General features: G+C 39.3%; 2 long non-coding RNA genes across 2 annotated transcripts; one reads left to right on the top strand and one right to left on the bottom strand.

Annotated features, from left to right (window-relative positions):
* Positions 1-6,652: 6,652 nt before the first annotated feature.
* Positions 6,653-13,499, bottom strand: LOC115282882. Its single transcript, XR_003904791.1, has 3 exons — positions 13,465-13,499; positions 7,762-7,862; positions 6,653-6,792 (listed from the first exon to the last, which is right to left on the bottom strand). It is a non-coding gene; the product is annotated as an uncharacterized LOC115282882 (long non-coding RNA).
* Positions 13,500-14,900: 1,401 nt separating this feature from the next.
* Positions 14,901-17,720, top strand: LOC115286972. Its single transcript, XR_003906343.1, has 3 exons — positions 14,901-14,935; positions 15,036-15,070; positions 17,666-17,720. It is a non-coding gene; the product is annotated as an uncharacterized LOC115286972 (long non-coding RNA).
* The last annotated feature ends 4,384 nt before the right edge of the window (positions 17,721-22,104 follow it).

Raw genomic sequence — 22,104 nt, 5'->3', positions numbered from 1 at the left:
GTAGTCCTGACGTCTCACTCCACCATGTCCAGCTACCCACTTGCACATTGTGTGCTTCTGGAACTCATGATGCTAAGTTCTGACAACGTGCTCTGGGATCCTGGATCCCTTCATATAAGAAACGACCAGCACCCAAGACTTTGTCTCAGGTTCCGACTTCAGGAGAGTGAAGATGACAGCAATTTTTTAAAAGAGGGAGGGTGCCAAAAATTCTTTGGTCTACAGAAATACATTTCTTGCAAAGTATGATATAGATTATAAAACCAGTTTTCTTTCTGTTATCCACTGGCTCACTTTCAAGTTCTTTGGTTTGCATTTCTTGGTCCCACCTTGTCTTCTCTTTTTGGAAATAGCAAGTTGACCCCCAAACCCTTGAACTTGTCTTAGTCCAACCTGATGATGGTGGTAGTGCAGCGCCTGATGCTCCACCCCTCATTTTCCTTGGTGCTCTGTTACAGTAAACAAAGTTACGATATTGTGTAATTCTGGGATATGTTTAACACTTGCTCAAGAGTTTACAGCTCTTATATGTTTTCCCAAGGGGCCTGATTTCCTTGCAGTCCCCATGATTAGTTGTGTCGGAGACTTTTTACTATAAACATCTACATGTGGTCTGCCACTGGACTGAGTCAGACTCCCTTGAATCGTTTTTATGATTCTACTCAATATGTTGACAAATCTCCTGCCCTCTCTAGGTGGTCTTCCCATGGGCCACCCAGCACTTAACTATATCCCAGATTAAAAGGAGCAGAGTTAATAGCCCTGAGGACCTTTTGGATACTGACATGAGGAGTGGGCCTAATTCTGCTGCACTTTCTTGTGTTTATTATCTAACGTATTTCTATTAGTTGTTTTGTTTCAATGTAGTTGGAAATATGCTTTAATGACAAAAGAAGAAAAAACAACCTTTCACACTTTAGTTTAATAATTGAATTCTGATACAAGGAAATTAAACTATGTACAAGTGAGAAAAACAAAATCATTAAAATACCGAATGGCATATTAGTTCTTCACGTCTCTTTCTGAACTTCATTTGTTCAATCAATACTACATTGCTTCTAATAGCAAGGATACATGGCTTTGGGTAAAACAATGAATGAATCTACAGGACACTTCCAGGGAGTGAAGAATGGCATTTAGGACCACACCATTAGAACAGACACATAAACCCTTCTTGTGCTAAGCCTCTGGGTATGAAAATATAAGTTGGGAGGAGGAGAAATATGGTCAGAAAGGGTTACATGTGGCTGCAAAGCTCATTTCTTGATATTTTACTTTTGGCACCAGTGTGTGTGTGAGTGAGTGTGTTTCAGCTTCTGTTTGTGCATTGTTAGGGTGTTGTTAAGAGGAAGTCTGCAATGAAGGGTGCCTGGGTGGCTCAGTCCATTAAGATTCTGCTCATGATTTCAGCTCAGGTCACGATCTTCCAATTCTTGAGATCCAGCCCCATGTCGGGCTCTATACTGATAGCATGGAGACTGCTTGGGATTTTCTCTATCCCTCTCTCTGTGCCCCTCCCCTGCTTGTGATCTCCCTCTCTCTCCCTCTCTCTCTTTCTCTCTCTCTCTCTGAATAAATAAACATGAAAAAAATTTAAGAAGTAATATGCAATGAAATATAACCCCCACATATTTTCCTATTAGAGATGGCTTTTAGTTCTGCAAATTCTTCTTTTTTAATGTTTATTTCTTTGTTTTTGAGAGAAAGTGGGCTGGACAGGGCAGAGAGAGAAGGAGAGTGAGAATTCAAAGCAGCCTCTACACTGTCAGTGTGGAGCCTGATATGGGGCTCATCCCATGAACCACGAGATCATGACCTGAGCCAAAATCCAGTCAGACAGTTAACCAACTGAGCCACCTAGGCACCCTTGGCAAATTCTTTTTAAAGTTCATCACTAGGAGCTTTGGATTATTCATTCACTGTAGCATCAAATACTATAATCAGATTAATGACTTATTTTATCTGTAGCACTGATGTGGGGGTGGGGATAGGGCATGAGGGCTGGGGATAATTTTTATTTGGAAGAAGAAATAGAGTCTATGGAAGGCAGGATCTGGCCTGCCAGAGAACAGTGACAAACCTTAGGGTACCCGAGATGCAAGGAATAGGGGGAAGCCAAAAGACTTGAGAATGAAAGTGGAAGGTGAGAAAAAGAAAAATTATTGAACAATTGTGACTTTGCAGTTTTGCCTGGTGAACTCATAATAATACATCCAGGCTAGTACAATGATGGTAAAACTTCTATCAATTCATCCCAGTTCTCCCAGCCATGTGTGGTCCCCAACTGGGAAGAGAGAGGGGTTCATGTCAAAGAGTTGTGAAGGAGAGAAATGTATATATTTCTACACCCCGCCCACACACACATAAATGTTTAAATACATTTCCCCCTCATTCTTAATTACCAGTGTGTTTTAAAACTTAGGACTTATATTCCCAAATATTTATCTTTTCTAATTATCATGCAATACCAAGAAATGCATAGAAAAAGTTGATGGTTCAGAGTAGAAGAAATGAGTCAGCTAGTTCAGAGTTATATGCAGGATAGGATTAATTATTAGGGAGCCTTTGATATAAAGTACAATGCTGTAAAATATACCCTATACTGATACGTACATTAAAAGGATGATTCAATCACCAATTCTTATAAATCCCTCACCTCAATATCTTTTGGTTCCAGGCCGGCCACCCCGGTTGCATTGTCCCTACCCATAGATCTGTCACTTGGAATATGATTATAAGCCAGCTTAGAAGTTATCCTCAACTGTTCTTTTTCCTCACCCATCTCACATCCAATACCGCAGGATATCTTGGTTCACCTTCAAAGTTTAACCACGTGCACTGCTACCCTCCTGGTCTGGGCTGCCATCTTCAGCCACCTGAATGATTTCAGTCACCTCTTAACTGGCATCTGTAAGCGGACCCTTGTCTACTCTTGACACCCTTCCAATAAAGTCCTTTCAAAATATGCCAGACCAGGACTCCCCTCTGTTTAAATCCTTCATTGACTCTCAGAGTCCCTAGATATGAATCAGGGAATTTTACATTCTGTGTCTCCTGTTCTTTCTCTGACAGCATTTTTAACAGTGTTTTCCCCCTTGCTCACTTACTCCAGCCACACAAGGCTCCCCACTTCCTTAAACAATACATCTGCCATACTTCCATTTAGGAGTATTTATTCTGCCTGAAATTCTCTTCCACCCAATATCTACTTGGCTAAATTCCTCACTTCCTTGAGATCTTTGCTCACACCTTCCCTTCCCCAGGAGGACAACTTCTTCAAGTTGGCTCCTTTGTCATTTCAACAAATCCATCTCAGTTTTTAAGCACTTCCTCACTTTCTCATGGAAGAAGCTATTCCAGGCTCCTGCATACTTTCCCTGCAGCTGTTCTCAAGCCTTCCTTAAAGTGCTGTTTGTCTGTGTAATTGGGTGTGTGGCCATAAGGGACAGCATGGGAGGGAAGAGACACCCAGCATTCACCCTTCCACAGACATGTGCTCAAGGCAGCAGCTGCCTGTCACAAAAGTGTCATAATCCAGAATTCCAGATACCCACAGCACCTACATAAACGCTTTAAGACTCCATTACATAATGGATTCCACTTGTTGTTGCACATGTTTTATTAGGCTAATTAAAAAATAAACCCACTCATTTGTATCCTCTTAATATTGTGTGGTCTCCTGACATCTTGGATTGTACCCTTTCATAATCGAAGCTCCAGATTTGAGTATAGTTTCCAGCACTTATTGGGTGTTTAATAAATATTTGATCAAGGAAAGGAAGGAAGAGTCATCTTATCAATTCCGTCGACAATGCAGATGAAAAATGCGAAATGATAGACATTGCATAAATCCCATAGCCAGTGCCTGGCAAATAGCAGGTGTATTGTAAGAGTAACCAAAGTAAAAAGCTGAAGAGATTTCTGTAACCTGTTAGTTCTGAGATATAAGTAGCAGAATTTTTTTGTGTGGTTTATTATATTTTCAGTATTTCCACTGATAACAAAATAAACTGGTAAAAAAATTATGAGACAGCATATTTCATGTCATTCTGGACAGTCTCAAATTTTGTACAGTTTCAAGAAAACTATTTTGAAGTGTAATGCTAAATTGAATTTTCCTCACTAAGTCAGTACAAAGGAAGTGATTGTCAAGAAACCATGTGTAAATATGAAATTAAAACCACAAAACTGACTGATGAATTCTGAGCAGGAAGTATAAAATCTGAGAACTATGCTTACAGTGTTTATATCCAGTCAATGATTGCCAAAACATTGGTGTAGTTTTATACAAACTAAAAAAAAAAGTCAAAATAAATTAATATGTGGGCTGGCTTTGGAAAATAGCCACAGTTCTAACTGTAAGAATAAATCAAAGTTTAGGATTGTAATTTACTCTGGAAGTAAAGGAACAGAATAGTGGAGGGACATATACATACACTTGATAATAGGGATGAAGTCTAGTTCTGATGTTCATGGAGTGCATTCATGAGTGTTCATTTTGATTGTGCTTTTCATTATGCTTTGAAATTTATATCTTTTTTGAAGTTATACATATATTTTTAAAATATTTATTTGTTTTTGAGGAAGACAGAATGCAAGTGCAAGCAGGGCAAAGAGAGGGTAAGAGAATTGCAAGCTGGCTCTGCTTTGTCAGTACAGATCAAGAGTCTGATGCTTAACCAACTGAGCCACCCAGGAACCCCTAAACTTTATATCTTTGGTAAATGTTTTTGTTTTGCATGTATTAATTATCATATAATAAAATAGTATATAGTCAGCATTTTGAAAACTACTAATCTAGTATTTTAAGCCTTTGGATTTCTCATATTGTCAAATGGGGGTAATAATCCTCATAAAATTATTTTTAAAATTAGATGAAATAATATATGAAAATATGCAACACAGTGCCTGGCATATACATATCTATTATTAACTCTGTGTATATATGTATATAAGTGACTATTTATGCTACTGTTTGTTTCAATTTTTAGTTTTTGGTAAGTTTTAAAACATCTTGTATAATAAATATTGCATTTGAATCCATCTTGAAATGTTTTAAGCATACAAATACATTCTTGATGAAAGTGGCAATCTTAATAACACATTTATCTTAGAAAATAATCACTGAATGACTTTCTCAAAAATGCACAGAGAATATCAAACTATGCCCTCCATCCAGTGTCGCAAATAGTGTCCCAAGGGCTAGCTGCAAAAGTCCTTGCTACAAATTAACTGACGATATAATGTTAACAATTCATGTAACACATGAAGCTGGAAATTCTGGACGTAAGATGAGTCACATTTGATTGGAATTGTGATTTATCTACACCACAATTAGACTGTCTAATATTATCTTCTTACTTACAAGACAGATGCAGGAAACACTTTGCTAGAATAAGTTCTACAATTCTGTCATATTTCTGCATCTTTTCCCGGAGATAAAAATCAAATATGTAATAAAGTGTACACAATCAAATCAAGTCTCTCTCATTTAATTTGAAAAGTCTATGAAGTCCCTCAAAAATGTAATTTTCTCTATTTTGGCAAAATCTCTCTCTCTCTCTCAAAACAAAAAATAAACATTAAAAAAGTAGAAAAAACACATCTACTCAGACCATCCAGTTGAATTCTAGACTGCACTCTTTCAAGCAATGTTGAGCTGTCTACACTTCTGACCACCTGTCCCTCTGCAAAAACAAACACACAAACAGACATGGAAGATATTGCACTATTTAGAGCTGGCTTTGGAGGCTCAATTCAGGACGAGTTGGGAAAAATCATCAGGGATCTGTTTGGATTTTTCTAGAAGATCAAATTAACTCTTTTCATCATCCCATGGCATTGTGGGCCAATGCAGTGATGGTCATAAAAGGCACTATTACGTCCTTACCATGTTCCAGGCAAAATGTTCAGCACTTTACATGTGATATCATTTAATCTTCACAAAAACTTTCATGAAGGAAGTATGATCATCTTGAAGTAACTTATCCAAGCTACTCTCCTATAATGTTAAACTAGAATAACACACCTCAGACCCTAGTGCTAAGACACTTAACTGCTAATACTATGATATGGTAGTTCTTATATGCTCAGCTCCACTATATTAATTCTCTTCCCATTCATTCAAATATTACCTATCAGTTGTAATGAACTGCCAAGGGTTTCCTGTAGCATTATATTACCTAGGCTGAAAATAATTTTTCATTGTCTGAAAGATTATCTTTGAGCATCCGTCTTAAGACTTGAAAGATTCTGAAATGAGAGGAAGAAAGAAGGAATTAGTCATGGTATGATAAAAGCTTTAATCTGAGGCTTTAATCTGAGGATATTAGATATTGTAAAATCTACAGTTTTCCTCTGTGTTTCAGTGGAAGATAAAGAGGAAATGATTCTGAAACTGTTTTGTAAATGCTCAGGTAAAGCCAAAAAATGAGTAATTATTAAGTAACCAATGTATAAAAGATGGAACAGGTAAAGATTAGAAATTTTTCTCAACCAAGCATGCTAGGCCATGTACTAGTTGAAGTGTTTGACATCAGTAGGATGATTTATTTACCACTTTTATTGAGATGAGTCTTAAAGAAAACTGTCCAGATACATTTAACAGCCTTCTTGCCCATTTCAAACCTATGAGGCTTGCTTTTCTCTCTTCTAGCCAAAGGCACCGCTGATTATTAAACGGACCATCCACACTTTGGATTATCCTCACCATGGAATTTTGCTGCAGTAGCTTCTTGCTGTTTGGTTCATTTTCCATCAGAGCAACCATGAAGGATATGGATGTGGGGCCACCTGGTGACGGATGTAGAAAAATCCTGGAGCCCAAGCCCTGGGATTCAAATTTTAGTTTCCATTTCTAAATCATTACTTTTCAACAAATACCTTTTGCAAAAGGGCATCATATGGTAGTAGCCAATTTTTACTAATGAAGGGACGGTTCCCTGTATCACAATACAGTCCGCTGCACTATTGAGTTGTTTCTATGTTCCAGCCACTGCCATAACCCATCTGCACATACTGTATCATCTACTGCTCGGAAAGATTCTATTAAGTAAGTGCCGTCATATCTCCTTTACACAGATGAGGCAACTGAGATTTAGAGGAAATAAGTAATTCGTTTAAGTTCATGAAGAAAACAAATGAGATCTTAGGAAGCCTCAAAATATTCTGGCTGAAATGCTGTCTATGAGAGTACAAAATTACATGAAATATTAAGAAATAAATCAACATATTTACCCTTTTGTAATATTTAAGGCTTCAAATTGCATCTTATTAGCCTATTTTGGATTAGAGACTCTGTTTTTATAAAAACACAGATTAATAGGATCAAAAATGTGGGGGAAAAGACATGAGCTAATGCTCTTATGAATAAACTCAATCGGGTAGAAATTAAAAATCATAAGTATATTACATCCTCCACCCTATGATATTATTCTTGACCTTAACTATGTTATGTTAAAAGAGGGTGTGTGTGTGTGTGTGTGTGTGTGTGTGTGTGTGTGTGTGTGTGTGTGAAAACAAAGGAGCAGATATTTTCTAGCTAAAATTCTAGGTAAATACCCATGGAGTCTATTTTCAGTGTACTGGGATTATTAGTGAAATCATGTGCTCTATATTATTCCTTTAGGGATTTCAGATGACATCTTCAAAAGTAAAGTCATTACTTTTTCCCTATGTTGTCATCTGTATTTCCATTCCTATCCAATGATGGCGGTAGACACGAGTTCCCCTGGCCAGATTCCCCTTCAAGGAAGAACTTACTGTTTCAGCTGCAGACAGTGTCTTGACCAAAGCCATGTCCTTCCTGGAGGCACACTGCAGCCAGTGGTTCAGGGAATGTGTACAGCCGGGTCACTACAGCTCTAGGCTCAACAACAGTATTTGCGTTAGGGATTTCCATGCTGGGTTGTCTAAGTCTGTGTAGGGTTTGCATCACACTGCAACTGTTCTCTTCTGCCCAATCCTCCTCGCTCCCCCTCCTCGCTTCTTAGGTTTGGATCTCTTAAAAATTGTTTAGGTTCAAAATCATTTCACAGTCTGCTTCCTGTGGGGGGGGGGGCGGGAGGGGTGGTCAAATTTACCACCTTAATCGTGTTTAAGTGGACAGCAGAGTAGTGTTAACTCCATGCACATTGTGGTACAAGAGAATTCTAGAATGTTTTTGTCAGAGTCTGCTTCTTGAGAAGCCAATCTGTGACAACACTTGAATGATCTAACTCCTCTTCAGATGTTTTGAGGTGCTGCTGTCCCTTCTCCGTCATATCCCAGCGGGCGTGCCGTATGAAACTGTAATGACGAGAACGTGGTGGGCAGCACATAATGCAGTCTTTGCAATGATCACACCCCCGTCTGTGGCATCTGTGAATTCTCCGTGCAACTTGAAGATTGGAGTTTTTCTTTTCGTACCCCTCATAAAAAGATGGGAATCAGAAGGCTTTTGCCTGGGAAGTTTTAAGCAGACCGCTAAAGGTATTTTATTATTATTATTTATTATTATTATTATTATTATTGTTAGTATTATTAGAGAGAGACCAAAAGCAATGTGGCAGGTATCTACCAGAGTTTTTGACAAATCTTTCCTGATGTCTTGGGCATCATATTTGAGCTTTTAGAATTAACTATATTTACTCAAAATTGATGTTACATTAAAACGCCATGTGTGCGTATCTGCATCTGTAAAATGGGGAGGTTAGACAATTATAACCTCATTTCAGTTACATTGTAGTAATTTAAAGATGATGGAAACTTTTTTGCTATTCCTTCCATTGAGAGGGGAATCAAATTCCCTTCTTCTTGAGTTGATGTTACTGACTTGCTTAACAAATAGGATATGGCATAAAAGATGTGGCATGACTTTCGAGCTAGACCAGACAAAACCTTAGACTTCACTTTGATCTCCAGGACCTTCTTTCATGGGAGCCTCTGCACAGACCAGTGTTTTCCTGGGGACCCAAGCAGCAGGGTTAGAAGGGAGGAATTACAAAGCGTCAGGAGAAAACTTCTGGGTGGGATAATGATTTTATTCATTATCTTGAATCTGATGATGATTTCATGGATGTATATATATATATATCAAAACTCATCAAATTATCAATTTTAAACATGTGAGGTGATTGTGGGGAAATTATGCCTCGATAAAGCTATAAACTGAGAGAGATATTGGTTAGCTCAGAGAATTTCCCTAGGAACCAGAAAGCTAGACCCAAGGGATCTATAGCTGAAAATAAGTCATCTGAATTTCACAGTAGAATTAGGCTGACCAAAACAAGGCAACTGTCCCTCACTGGAGAGAGACACCACAGATTGCATCATTGACCCCTGGACTCCTGGAAAGTGATTGCTTTTATGAAAGTGATTGCTTCTCGTCCTGCATCTGACAAGGGAGGCATTTGCTGCCTCTGCCAGGTTAATATAGCTCTTCCAGGTGAGTTTCATCATAGCCCATCTTGTTTCTAGATACTGAACCCTACTGGGACTGCCTACATAAGCCCAGAAGCATCTGACTTACATTCCTAAAAATTCCATTGGGCAAGCAACAGTGATTTTCTTTTTATCTTCAATAGCTCTCAGTACCTGGCATTACCATCTCACAAGCTAACCACGAAATCCTGGTTGAACCATTCATGACAAGGCCATGACAAGTAAATATATTTTTTTATTTTTTAATGTTTTATTTGTTTTTGAGAGAGAGAGAGAGACAGCATGAGCAGGGGAGGATCAGAGAGAGAGGGAGAGACAGAATCTGAAGACAGGCTCCAGGCTCTGAGCTAGCTGTCAGCACAGAGCCTGACACGGGGCTTGAACCCACGAACCGTGAGATCATGTCCTGAGCTGAAGTTGGATGCTTAACCAGCTGAGCCACCCAGGTGCCCCATTATTTGTCAGCCTTAATTGACCAATGAAAGTATGGAAACCCAAAGTCAGTCACGTTTTTTTTTCAAGATTTTGGCACGATGACAATTTGAAAGGCACTCCGATAATAAGATTCCACAATAATTGTATTGGCCAGGGTTCTTTAATAGATGTCCTTAGACCACTGGTCTCTAACAAAACAATTCTCTGAGATTGTTTAATAGCCTTGAGTTACACCTGGGTGGCACCTGGGTGGCTCAGTTGGTTAGGCATCTGACTCGTGGCTTCAGCTCAGGTTCGTAAAACCTGTGTTGGCAGCATGGAGGCTGCTTGGGAACTTCTCTCTCTACCCTTCCTCAGCTCATGCTCTCTCTCTCTCTCTCTCTCTCTCTCTCTCTCTCTCTCTCTCTCTCTCTCTCGATAAATAAATTTAAGAAAAAATAGCCTTGAGTTACTCAATGTTATGGTTTCTTGCGTATCAAGAATCCTTTTTATCCAGAAAATATACCTTGACTCTAGCACAAATCTTCCCCTCCAATCTGTCCTTCTATTTCCCAGGCACTTAAGCTTCCCCCTAGATAAAAGCGGTTTAAATCCAACTCTGTAATGATGCCCAGGAGAGAAAGTGTATGACTTAGTTTCTTTGTTCCCTTTCTCTATCTTCGATTGAGATAATTAATTCTTACTGGTCTGCTTTGGCACTAATGTGCCAGGACGTAAAAGAGAATAAAAATAGTTCCTGGCTAATGTTCTTGCTTCCTGCCATAAGTGTTAGTCCATAGGACTAGAATAACCAGGCCCACCTCTTTCTTTAATTCTATAATTTATTCAAGGAATTTCATCTTCTCCGTAGTATGCTTTGAGTCTTAAACCAGAGAGACTGTTTCCTTAGGTCGTTCATTTTTTCATTCAGTCATTTGGAGCCAAGATCACTCTCAGGTAGCTGGAACTAAACATCCTGCCTAGATTCCAGGAGATTTTCTTTTATTTGAGCCTATGCATGGCTTTACTACCCTGTTACTACTCAGATAAACTTTAGCAAGTTATTAAACTACTTTGAGCCTCAGTTTCCTCCTTGAGAAGATGAAGATACCATTATTGTGAAGAGTTGATAAGATGTAAACAATATGACACAAATTAGACACACACTAAAAGCTGGCAAATGTATATAGGTTCATATAGTCAGAGGCTTTTCTTTGCTTCATGTATGTAACTTTCACTTCCTTATTCAACTGATCAATTCATCATCAATTGTAGTTTCTCCCTCCCTCCCTCCTTCTGACAGCCTAAGAAGGCTAGCCTTCCTGTGCACAACCACGGGTTTGCCTTGGGAACAAAGTCAGCCTTGGGAACAAGTACCTAAACTGGGAAGCACTTTTTGTAATGCCTGATGAAGAGGACTTGAGAAAAAGTTCCTAAACTAAGAGACTAAAATCTATAAATCCTTCCAAAAATTGGTTCTGTTCTGTATTTTGAAAAATGAAGGTATAAAAGTATAAAAGTTTTCATAGAAAATTTTAAATTTTCTATTTTTAATTTTTTTTTCAAAGCTCATTTATTTATTTTGAGAGAGAGAGAAAGCACATGAGCAGGGTAGGGGGAGAGAGAGAGAAAGAAAGAGAGAAGATCCCAAGTGCTAGAGCCAACAACCACACAGAGTTTGATCTTGCAAACCCTGGGATCATGACCTAAGCCTAAATCAAGAGTTGAAGCTTAACCGACTGAACCCCCGAGGAGCCCCCCAAATTTAAAATGTTCTAAGCCAAAAAGTGATTAGTAAAATAAAAAGCTTTCTAGAAAAGTTTACATTTACATATTAAGAAAAAAAAGAAAGAAGGAAGAAAGACAGGAACAAGGGAGGAGGAAAGGAAGGGAAGGAAGGAGGAAGGAAAAAGAGAGAAGGGAACAAACAAGTATATTTTCAAACTGCCAAAATGGTAGAAAGAAAAGAATCTGTCTTTGGAGCATATGAATAAACATCTTTTTACAAGTTGAATAAATAAAACCTGATGTGACAAAACACTTTCATTTATATGAAATAATGATAACTGGGCACCTGGGTGGTTCAGTTAGGCATCTGTCTTCGGCTTAGGTCATGATCTCCTGGGTTTGTGGGCTCTGTCACTGCATCGGACTTTCTGCTGACAGCTTAGAGCCTGGAGCCTGCTTCAGGTTCTGTGTCTCCCCGTCTCTCTGCTTCTCCCCTGCTTGTGCTCTGTCTCTCCCTCTCTCTCTTTCAAATAAATAAAAACATTTAAAAAATTTTAAATAATGACGACCTTTGGTACATAATAAATAACCGTGGTCAACAGACGATGACACTGTCAAGTGACTTCTTGCTGTTTTGCTTTTCAAATATAATAAAGCCATCACGGGGATGCTTCTCTAGCACAAAAGCCTCACGGTTGGGGCCATAACTGAGTGGAAATGAAAAGCAGGATAAGCAGAGTACCAGCGAAGTTGGGAGCAGTAGCATCAGGAGCTCCACAATATAACATCAGTGAGTCTAAAGTCAATATGACTGATCCGCCAGATTGTGTTTTTATAATCTGGCTGTATTTAACATCTGGTTAATCTCTGCACTGCCTAATATATGTGTATATTATATCTGAACTAAATTCCATTGGAAAATGAATTTTATATGACTGCTTCAAAGCTTCAAGCATTTTACATGTTCTCACAATTCTATGTTATACAAAGTGGGTATTTTTACCCCACTTCGGAAATTCGAGACACATTAAACACAATAGTTCCTTTTCAGCCCCTCAGAGTACTCACAGTTATTGTCTTAGGTTCTTCCTAAGAGCAGTCACTCAGATACGGATTCAAGGGTAAATAATTTAGTTTGAAAGTGATCCCTATAAACATGGGAGGGAAAAGGAGATAGGACTGAAGGACAGAGAGAGTAATCAAGAAAGTGTTAATTATCCAACAAGTTACTACTGTGGGTTAATTGGAGTTTCACTGAAACCATGTAAACCATGTGTTTCGAGGGGGTTATCCCACCTCAGGGGGAGGAAGCTGAACTATGTACACTACTTCGTGGGTCATTAGTTAAAGGCTGCATCCAGAGGCATTCATTTCCCAGTATTTCCAGCCTGTGGCTCTGTCTCTGTAATGGATTCTGACGGCTGGAGAAAGCCCCTGAAGACTAAATACAGTGTGGGCTGCGGTGGTGAAGATGGGACAATATGGGTGGTGACCCAACGGCATTGGCTAGAGCTCTAATTTTATTTATTTGAAATTTCCTTAGCATGTTCTCTGAGAAATGTTGGGACAATAATTATCTTTTACTTTTCATATCATTCATTTTTCTCCTCCCTCAAAGCTATTAAAAACAAACAATGCGTTAAGAAAGAGTAAAGGAAGCTTTGTTGTCATGTTTTCGTTTTTGGAGAAAGTAACACTCTTTGGTTTACTGTTTGTGCTCTATGTTTTCAGTTATCAAAAAAGTTATCAAAACTGCTATTGATGCTATTGTTTTCTATTACTGAAGAAGCAAAGGCAGACAAAAAAAAAGTACAATTCCATCAGGTGATTGAGCTGACTTCTGAATCTTCTTTATTTGTTGCATGGGAAATGAAGAATTATAATGGAGAAAAATCAACTCACCTCCTCAGGCAGGCACAGGCAGAGGTCTCTTCATGAATAACTTCACACTAAAAAAACAATGAGATTTTTTGAGATGAATTATTTATCTGATTTTAGGTATTCCTTTGCCATTGAAATAATCATGGTCCTTTGAGGTTCTCTGGTGAACTGAAATGATCCCAACAGGATTTCTTCACAATTTTCCAGAAGCCACAGGCACTCCACTTATCCTGCCAAAGACCATTGGACCCAGTGGTCATGGTGAAAGGAATCCCCAGGTGACGCAGAGTCAGATTGCGAGGGCCAGCCCACATGCACAGAGAGTCCCTTCAATCACATTAGTTCCAATTCAAATTCAGCTGTTATTTTAGAAACTTTCTCCTGATCCTCCAATTACTTTAACTCTGCAGAATGGAGGTCAGCCAGCTCTCCAGACTGTGTTCTGGAATTTGTTTATGTCAAATAAATGAAACCGTCGCCCTGGAATTCAGAAGTAGTGGGACACAGTAGCTAATGCTAAACAGACATCTGTAGCATGTTAAGTTTCATGCAGAGATTTTTGTCTTCTTGCTCTTTTGTTTACCATGAACACCCAGCACCTAGACATCCTACAATTTCACCAAAAATAAGGTTTTTAAAATATTTTTTAAATGTTTGTTTATTTTTGAGAGACAGAGACAGAGCATAAGCAGTGGAAGAGCAAAGAGACAGAGAGGAAGAAACAGAATCAGAGAGAAGGAGACAGAATCCCAAGCGGGCTCCAGGCTCTGAGTTGTCAGCACAGAGCCCAACCTGGGGCTCAAATTTAGCAGCTGAGGGATCATGACTTGAGCTGAAGTTGGATGCGTAACCCACTGAGCCAACCAGGTACCCCCAAAATAAATTTATATGACTTCTCAATTTTCATAGTGTGATCTATCCTGAACCGTTCTTAGGTTTTTGACAATTTGGGGACAGAATGGAGTAGGCTGTGTCCTCATGCACTGGCATTGAAGTACTACACTAATACTTGGCACATTGGAAGGAGTGAAAACAGTATGACGGGCAGCGACTGATTTCATCAAAGGGCACAACTCTATTAGCTCCCTTTCAAAATCTAATCTGATGATTTTGAAGACTGTGGAAAAGGTATTAATTTTAAGAAAGAGTTTGCAACAAATAGAGACCTAGTCTTTGACCAGCTCTTGATATCAATTTCCTTTTTGTAAAAAGGATTTTTAAATATCCTTTTTTTAAAAGTGATTCTCACTGAGTATCTTGAATATTCTTCTTTTTTAATTTTTATTTTAAAAAATTTTTTAATGTTTATTTATTTTTGAGAGACAGAGAAAGACAGAGCTTAAGCGGGAGAAGGCCAGAGAGAGGGAAACACAGAATCTGAAGCAGCTCTAGGCTCTGAGCTGTCAGCGTGGAGCTCAACATGGGGCTCGAACTCACAACCATGATCATGACCTGAACTGAAGTCAGATGCTTACCCAACCAAGCCACCCAGGTACTCCTTGAAAACTTTGTGTATAAAGACTAATACTTGTAGTTTAAAAAATTAACATTGAACCTCATTTTGGCATTTTTTCTTTTATTTAATTTTGTAGAATCTTCTGTGATATCCTAACACTATTTATAGGAGGTAAGCTATGATCTCATCATTAAAGAAATCACCTTCAGAAAAATTAATGGAAACATACAACTATTTCACATGGATATGTATTTTTTTAAAAATTAAGAGACATCAAAGAAAAAAAGCAAGTGCAAAAATCACATGGTAAAAACACAATATTGTTTGTTGTAGAGCAGGATCTCAGGAGGGTCTAGAAGCCATTACAGGGTCATCAGACAAGCAGGAAATGGTAATTGTCTGAGCCTTTGTAAACAGAAAGCTGAGGAAAAATTCTTGGGTTCAATATCAGATTCAACATTCATAGACAATTTTTATCAACTGTGACTCCCTATGGAACATAACTTACGAGTGGGTATAGATATACATAGCAATACTATAGGTCTATAAAATTCAACTAATATTCAGATGTATAAATGTATTTGTTATAGAACAAGATCTGATTTTTAAGAACCAGATGTTTACATTAGTTCAAATATTACACTTAGAGGCATAGAGATAGAGACTAAAAAATTGAAAGTCTAATTCAAATCCAGGCTGGCTGACTTATGCATCAGGACACAATGCCTCGCACCCACAATAATTTTAGGGACCCATGAAAATATTCCAATTTCTTTTAAAGTCAAAATAAAAACCTGAAACTTTAGAGTAGACTTATCTATTTTCTCACAAAGGAAAAAAAATGAATGGGGGGGCCCCTCAAACATCTACTAAATTTTGCCTAAAATAGGAAAAAAAGGTGAAGTATTTAAAGGTATATCAAAAATAATTTTTAATATTGGTATAATTATGGTGGGAGAGCCCCATGGAGGTAAAAGCGGGTAGGGCCCATGAGAGTCATTTTACAGCCCCGTCAACACTGAGGAATGCAAAGAGAGACTGTTTTTAAGTTTATTTATTTACTTTTAATGTTTATTTATTTTTGAAACAGAGGGAGACAGAGTTCAAGTGGGGAGGGGCAGAGAGAGAGAGGGAGACAAAGAATCAGAAACAGACTCCAGGCTCTGAGCTGTTGGTAAAGAGCCAGACTCTGGGCTCGAACCCACAAACCGTGAGATCATGATTTAAGCTGAAGTCAGAGCCACCCAGGTGTCCCTAAGTTTATTTTTTTATTAGAGAGAGAGAGAGAGAGAGAGAGAGAATATCAAGCAGGCTGGCACAGAGCTCAATCCCAGGACAGCGACATCATGAGGTGAGCCAAAATCAAGAGTAGGACACATAAAGAACTGAGCCACCCAGGGCCCCCATAAACAGATTTTTTTTGGTCGAATAAAAAAAATGTTTGTTGTCAAAGCATTAGGCAAAATAAAGCTCTATTGATCAGGGGGTGTGCCTACCTTCAAACGATGCAACAGAAAGCAAGAAACTGCCAAGAGAGCAATAGAGCAATGGTCAGCTTGGAAGTTATGTTTGCACTGGATCCCATCTTTCCAGCCCCCCACGGCCCCCAGACACAGGCATGCCCAGCTGCCTCTGAGGACATGTGCTGGCTGAAACAGCTTTTTATATTATTGCAACACTACTGTGTGCGGACCCTCCTCCTTGCACTGTGTTACTGGAAGCTGCACAAAATCCAATATGACCCCCTGCCCTTTGAAACTAATGTTAAGAGAAACAAACACTTAGGTCCTTTAACAAATTTTCAGCACACTTAAATATTAACCTGATTTAGTATAAAAACGATTTTGTGTAATATGCAGGCCTTGTTCTGTTTGGGCTGTTATGCCAAAAACATCAGACTGGGTAGCGTGAACAACAAATATTTATTTCTCAGAATTCTAGAGACTGAGAAGTCCAAGATTAAGGTGCCAATAGATTGTGTGTCTGATAAGACACCCCTTCCTGGTTATAGATGGCATCCTTTTGCTGTGTCCTCAGTGACAGAAGGCTCGAGAGAGCTCTCTGGGGCACTTATGAAAGGGCACCTATTTAAAAAAAAACTCATCCATTTTTGTAAGGGCACTTATAACAAAAAAAAAACCTTATCCATGGTAACTCCACCCTTATGACCTAATTAATCACTTTCCAAAAGCCACAGCTCCAATTACCATCACACTGGGGATTAGGTTCAACAAATGATTGGGGGAGGGGCACACACATTCAGCTCATAACAGAACCTACCTCTCAATTTGGTGATCTGCATTTATAAGGGATTTAAACCGAAGATCACCTATTGCATTTAGTTGTCATATCTAATATCTATCTAGACTCCTTTATTCTGGAATAGAATTTCCTCAGTGTGGATTTGTCTGATGGTTCTTCATGATTAGATTCATTTTGTTCAGCAATATTTCCACGTGATGTGTGCTTCTCAGTGCTTCTTCTAAGAATATACCCTTATTTCCAAATAATACCCAAATACCCTTATTGCACAAATAATAGCTAAAAGGATTTTGCATCCTAGCAAACGGGACATTAAAGTATCAATTTATGCCCTAGAAGAAATGTACTTGTTGAATGAAACTCCATTGATCTGTTCCCACTGCTGCTCATCTTGTTTTATAAGAAATATCAGTATCTGGGTATAATAAGCACTGTCCAAATGCCATTGCAGTAGTAGTAGTTAAATAAATACTTTATTTTGATGGTACCTTTCCTCTTTTCCAGATCTCAACACAGCAGCAGGCAGCTGCTCACAGAAGCCGTGTGTGTGTGTGTATGTGTGTGTGTGTGTGTGTGTGTGTGTGTGTTGGGGCGTGTGGGTGGCTCAGTTGGTTAAGCGACCAACTCCGGCTCAGGTCATGATCTCACAGTTTGTGGGTTCAAGCCTCGCACTGGGCTCTGTGCTGACAGCTCAGAGCCTGGAGCCTGCTTCAGATTCTGTGTCTTCCTCTCTCGGCCCCTCCCTCACTCTCAGTCTGTCTCTCTCTCAAAAATAAATGAACGTTAAAAAATTATTTAAAAAAAAAGAACCAGTGTGTGTGTGTGTGTGTGTGTGTGTGTGTTTGGGGGAGGAGAGGTGAAATAAATATAAAAGTGCTCACTAATGAAGCAGGGCAAATGTTACAAGGATTTGGTTTCTCGTGTTTTTAACTTTCTTATTTTGTCTGAATTTAGTCATTTGTTTATTAATTTAACAATATCACTTAACAAAATCAGTGCTAATTATTCAGTAAGTACTTTTCCAGCATTCCTCGAGCCAGCCATTATTATGGTAGATGCTAGGACCACGGCAGGAGTAACACCTCCTTTCCTACTCTCTAGACCTTACAGTCTAGTAAGAGGACGGACCAGAAAAATGCAGCGGGTAGGGTTGCAACAAGGAAGCACAGAGGCCCTGGGGCCACATGAGCGGGATCTTTCAACCATCCTGGAGGAACTGAGTGTGAAGTTCTTTTTTATGGTACTTTTATTTTAGAGAGAGAGAGAGAGAAAGAGAGAGAGAGAAAGAGAGAGAGAGAGCGTGCACACGTACAAGCAGGGGAAAGGCAGAGAGGGGACAGAGGATCCCAAGTGAGCGGTGCACTGTCAGCACAGAGCCCGATGTGGGGCTCAAACTCACAAACCCCGAGATCATGACCTAAGCCGAAGTCAGACATGCAACCAACTAGGCCAGCCAGGCGCCCCCAAGTGTGGAGTTCTTAAGGCAAACATGACGTGGAGAGGAGAAGGGTCAACGCTAGAGAGAGGAGAGGGCTTCTGCACACATGCTCTCTCCCCTGCAGGCCCTATGCCCACTGAGAGGCAGCTCTCATAAGGGAAGTTAAGGCAGAAAATTGCAGGCCACTTACCGACTCTTCTTAAAGAGAAACAACCCCCCAAATTTGAACCTTTGAACACTCAATGAAGCTGTAAACCTCTGGTAGATATATTGTATTGCCCATTTTTTATCATCACTGTCACTGTTATTATTAATATCATTATGGGTATTATGATTCATTTTCTAAGAGCTCAGAAAAGAATAAGCAGCTGCCGAGACAGTTAATGAATGAATATTCACCATAATGTTCTGTTATAACATATTCAAATTCTCAGCACATCTAAACAACCAGAGCTCCGAGTCAGGGAAGGGCTGGACCGGGACTGGGCAGACTGGGTACCCAGTCACAGATCGGACCTCAGCAGGACAGCCCCTCTCTAAGAAATCAACCTCAAAGACCACGGCTTTCCTCGGCTCCCATCCCGCTAGCCTCCCCAGCAGTCACAGCTAAGCCAACGGACCGTCAGGAGGACCCAACCTGATTACCCAGGAGCCATCTCGTGTTTACTACCCCGCCTGCTGAGTGCCAAACCTTACAATGTTCGCCTTGTGCATGCTTTATCTCCCTCGAAAATAAATAAACATGTTTAAAGAAGAAGAAGAAGAAGAAGAAGAAGAAGACGACGACGAAGAAGAAGAGGAAGAAGAAGAAGAAGCAGCAGCAGCAGCAGAAGCAGCAGAAGCAACAGCAGCAGCTCCTGTAGGAATCGTGACATCTCTATTGCTCTTTATGGAACCATTCTTACTTCTCATACACCATTGAGCATATCTTCACAGCTCTGAAATCTGCCTCCTTTCTTCCTTCCATCCCTCCTTCCTCCTTTTCCCCCTTCCTTCCATCCTTTCCTTCTTAGCATTTGACATATTTCTGCATTACAAATATGACTCCTTTTGAGTATCGGAAAGCATCAAAAAGAAAGTAAAAATTCTCTTTCATCTCACTATCCAGAGATTAAGGCTGCTAAGGTCTTGAAGGATTCCATTTCAATCCTGTGTGCTATACATATGTTACAATTTTATGTCCTGCTTACATCACCTTCTGCTGTGTTGTCAGCGCCTCTTAACATCAGTCAGTGCTTCTACTTAGTGCTTATCCTGTCTGTACTTCTTCTTCTACTTCCACTTGCATCTATGATGTATTCCAACTTGTAACCTTGCCTGATTCTTTTTTTTTTAATTTCACAGTGAATCTCTTCTCCCTCCCTGGCCCTATTGCCCTAGACTGAGTCCTTTCTCTCACCCAGATCACCACAGAAATTCCCGAAGTGGTCTAACCTCAAGCTTTTCCATCTCCAACCCACTCGCTTCTGCCAAACAAACTTTCTAAAATATGACTCTGGGTGTGTCTTTTCCCAACTTTAGTCCCAAGTGTCCACCCCCTTGCCATGGTCTTTGGAACACAGTTTATTTTCTCACACTGATGAAAGTGTTTCCTGCTTGGCCCCTTCCGGCCTCTCCAGACTCCTCTTCAGATCTCTCCTCCCTGCCTCAGCTTTGTTCTTTTACATTCTTTATTTTTTTAATGTTTATTCATATTTGAGAGAGAGAGACACTTCTCATACTCTTCTCTCTGGGATACCTTTTCCATTTCTTTGTATGACAAAACCTATGTATCCTTTAAAATTCAACCCAGAAAAGCACCACTTCTTGGAAACTTCCTGGAAGTTCTTTCAACCTCGACTCCAGCATAGTGGGTAAGACCTCAAGGTCTTCTCTTTCTTGTCTGTGAGTATTCCTTGAGCTGACTGTACCATTTCCTGAGTGACTTCTTGGGGTTTTTTCCCTTTATCAACAGGAGCTAGATTCAAATCCCAAGCATCTCACACAGAGTAAACAGTCAAGACAAATCTTCTGAAAAGAGGAAATATTTCATAGTTATTCTGGTTCTGCGGCCAAAAGTTCTATGTCTGAGGCCAGTTTCCTTCTGGTGACCCCATTCTGACATTGCATGCTTAACGCATGACTCATGGATTTCTGGACAATGTCATTTATTGGCACAGCTATAAAGCCAAGTCCATTTATGGAATTTCCCAAGGATTTCAGAATCTCCCTTTAAAATCCCTTTCTCCAACATTTCTATCACAGAGGTCTCCAGAGAAAAAGAATAATAGGGCATTGTTACCCTAGGCATAAATCACCTATTGAAAAAAATCCCCCACATTAATTTTGCTTTTAGGAGATACAGAAAAGGAAACCAAATGAGTTTGTTTAAAAATATGATGAATTAAAATTTTAACATGCAAATTTTAATGTAGTAAATGTAGAATGGTTTAGGTGGAGATCCAGAGAGACAGATGGAAAGCCATATGACTTGTTTTGTTTGAAACACCACTTTAGTGTCAGGAATCTCTTTGAACCTAACCTGATGATACTTTTTCATAAAATCATTCTGGTGACGTAGATCTGATTCACCATTTGTTGAACACACAACAGAATCTTCTTATATTTGTCAATGTTATCAGTCATTAAGGGCACAGTTCCTACCTTAAACATAAGGATGAACATTCATACATGTTTTACGAAACGACGTCACTCAGATAGATGGGATCTTTATCACAGCCATGAGTGGATGTATCATGCAGTTACTTAGTTTGAGCTCCATGACCTATCAGTTTAGCCTTTTCTCCAGGCCTTGGCAGGGACTCTAGCCAGGCTTACATATTTTTAAATTTATATTTTTACATAATGTGTATTTATATTTATTTGTTACATAATATGTATTTTGTATTTTAACCACATTGGTTAAGACTGCTTCTTTTTCTCGCTCCCACTTCCCTACTTTACACCTTCTACTTGTATGGGATGATGTTGATGTCGTTGTGCTTTTGTTATCTGGCGAAGGGGAAGTTGAGATGAAGGTATTCGTTAGATTTAGTGACATATATTACTGGTTCACAGTCATGTATAAATGGTTCTGGTTTTACTAGGCATCCTGGCATTAGAATAGCTTCTAGGAATATCCCTCTGCTTACTATGCCTATTCACTTGGACTCCTGATGTGGAGAATGGGTCTTAATGTACACAATGCCAAAATGGTGCAGGTATGGGAGAAACAAGCTTGAAACACACAGAGACAGAACTGGTCTGGGGAACATTCTTCCAGTCATCAAAAGGGAATGTTGCACTAGAGCATTCAGTTAACATCCATACTAGACAAAATACCTGCCTTATTTCAAGAATATCTTAATAATGCAAGGTATACATTCAAAAATGTTTCATATATTTTTTCTATTTGACTGGAATCATGTGTCATAGAATCATTCAGAATCTTGAGCTTGTAGAGTATGCAACTGTAGCAGCATGACAAATAGTAAATGTAGCTGTACATGAAGTCACATGCTTTATA

This window comes from Suricata suricatta, chromosome 1 (assembly GCF_006229205.1).
Source record: "Suricata suricatta isolate VVHF042 chromosome 1, meerkat_22Aug2017_6uvM2_HiC, whole genome shotgun sequence".
NCBI classification, from domain to species: Eukaryota; Metazoa; Chordata; class Mammalia; order Carnivora; family Herpestidae; genus Suricata; species Suricata suricatta.
This window is presented reverse-complemented; position numbering and strand designations above follow the sequence as displayed.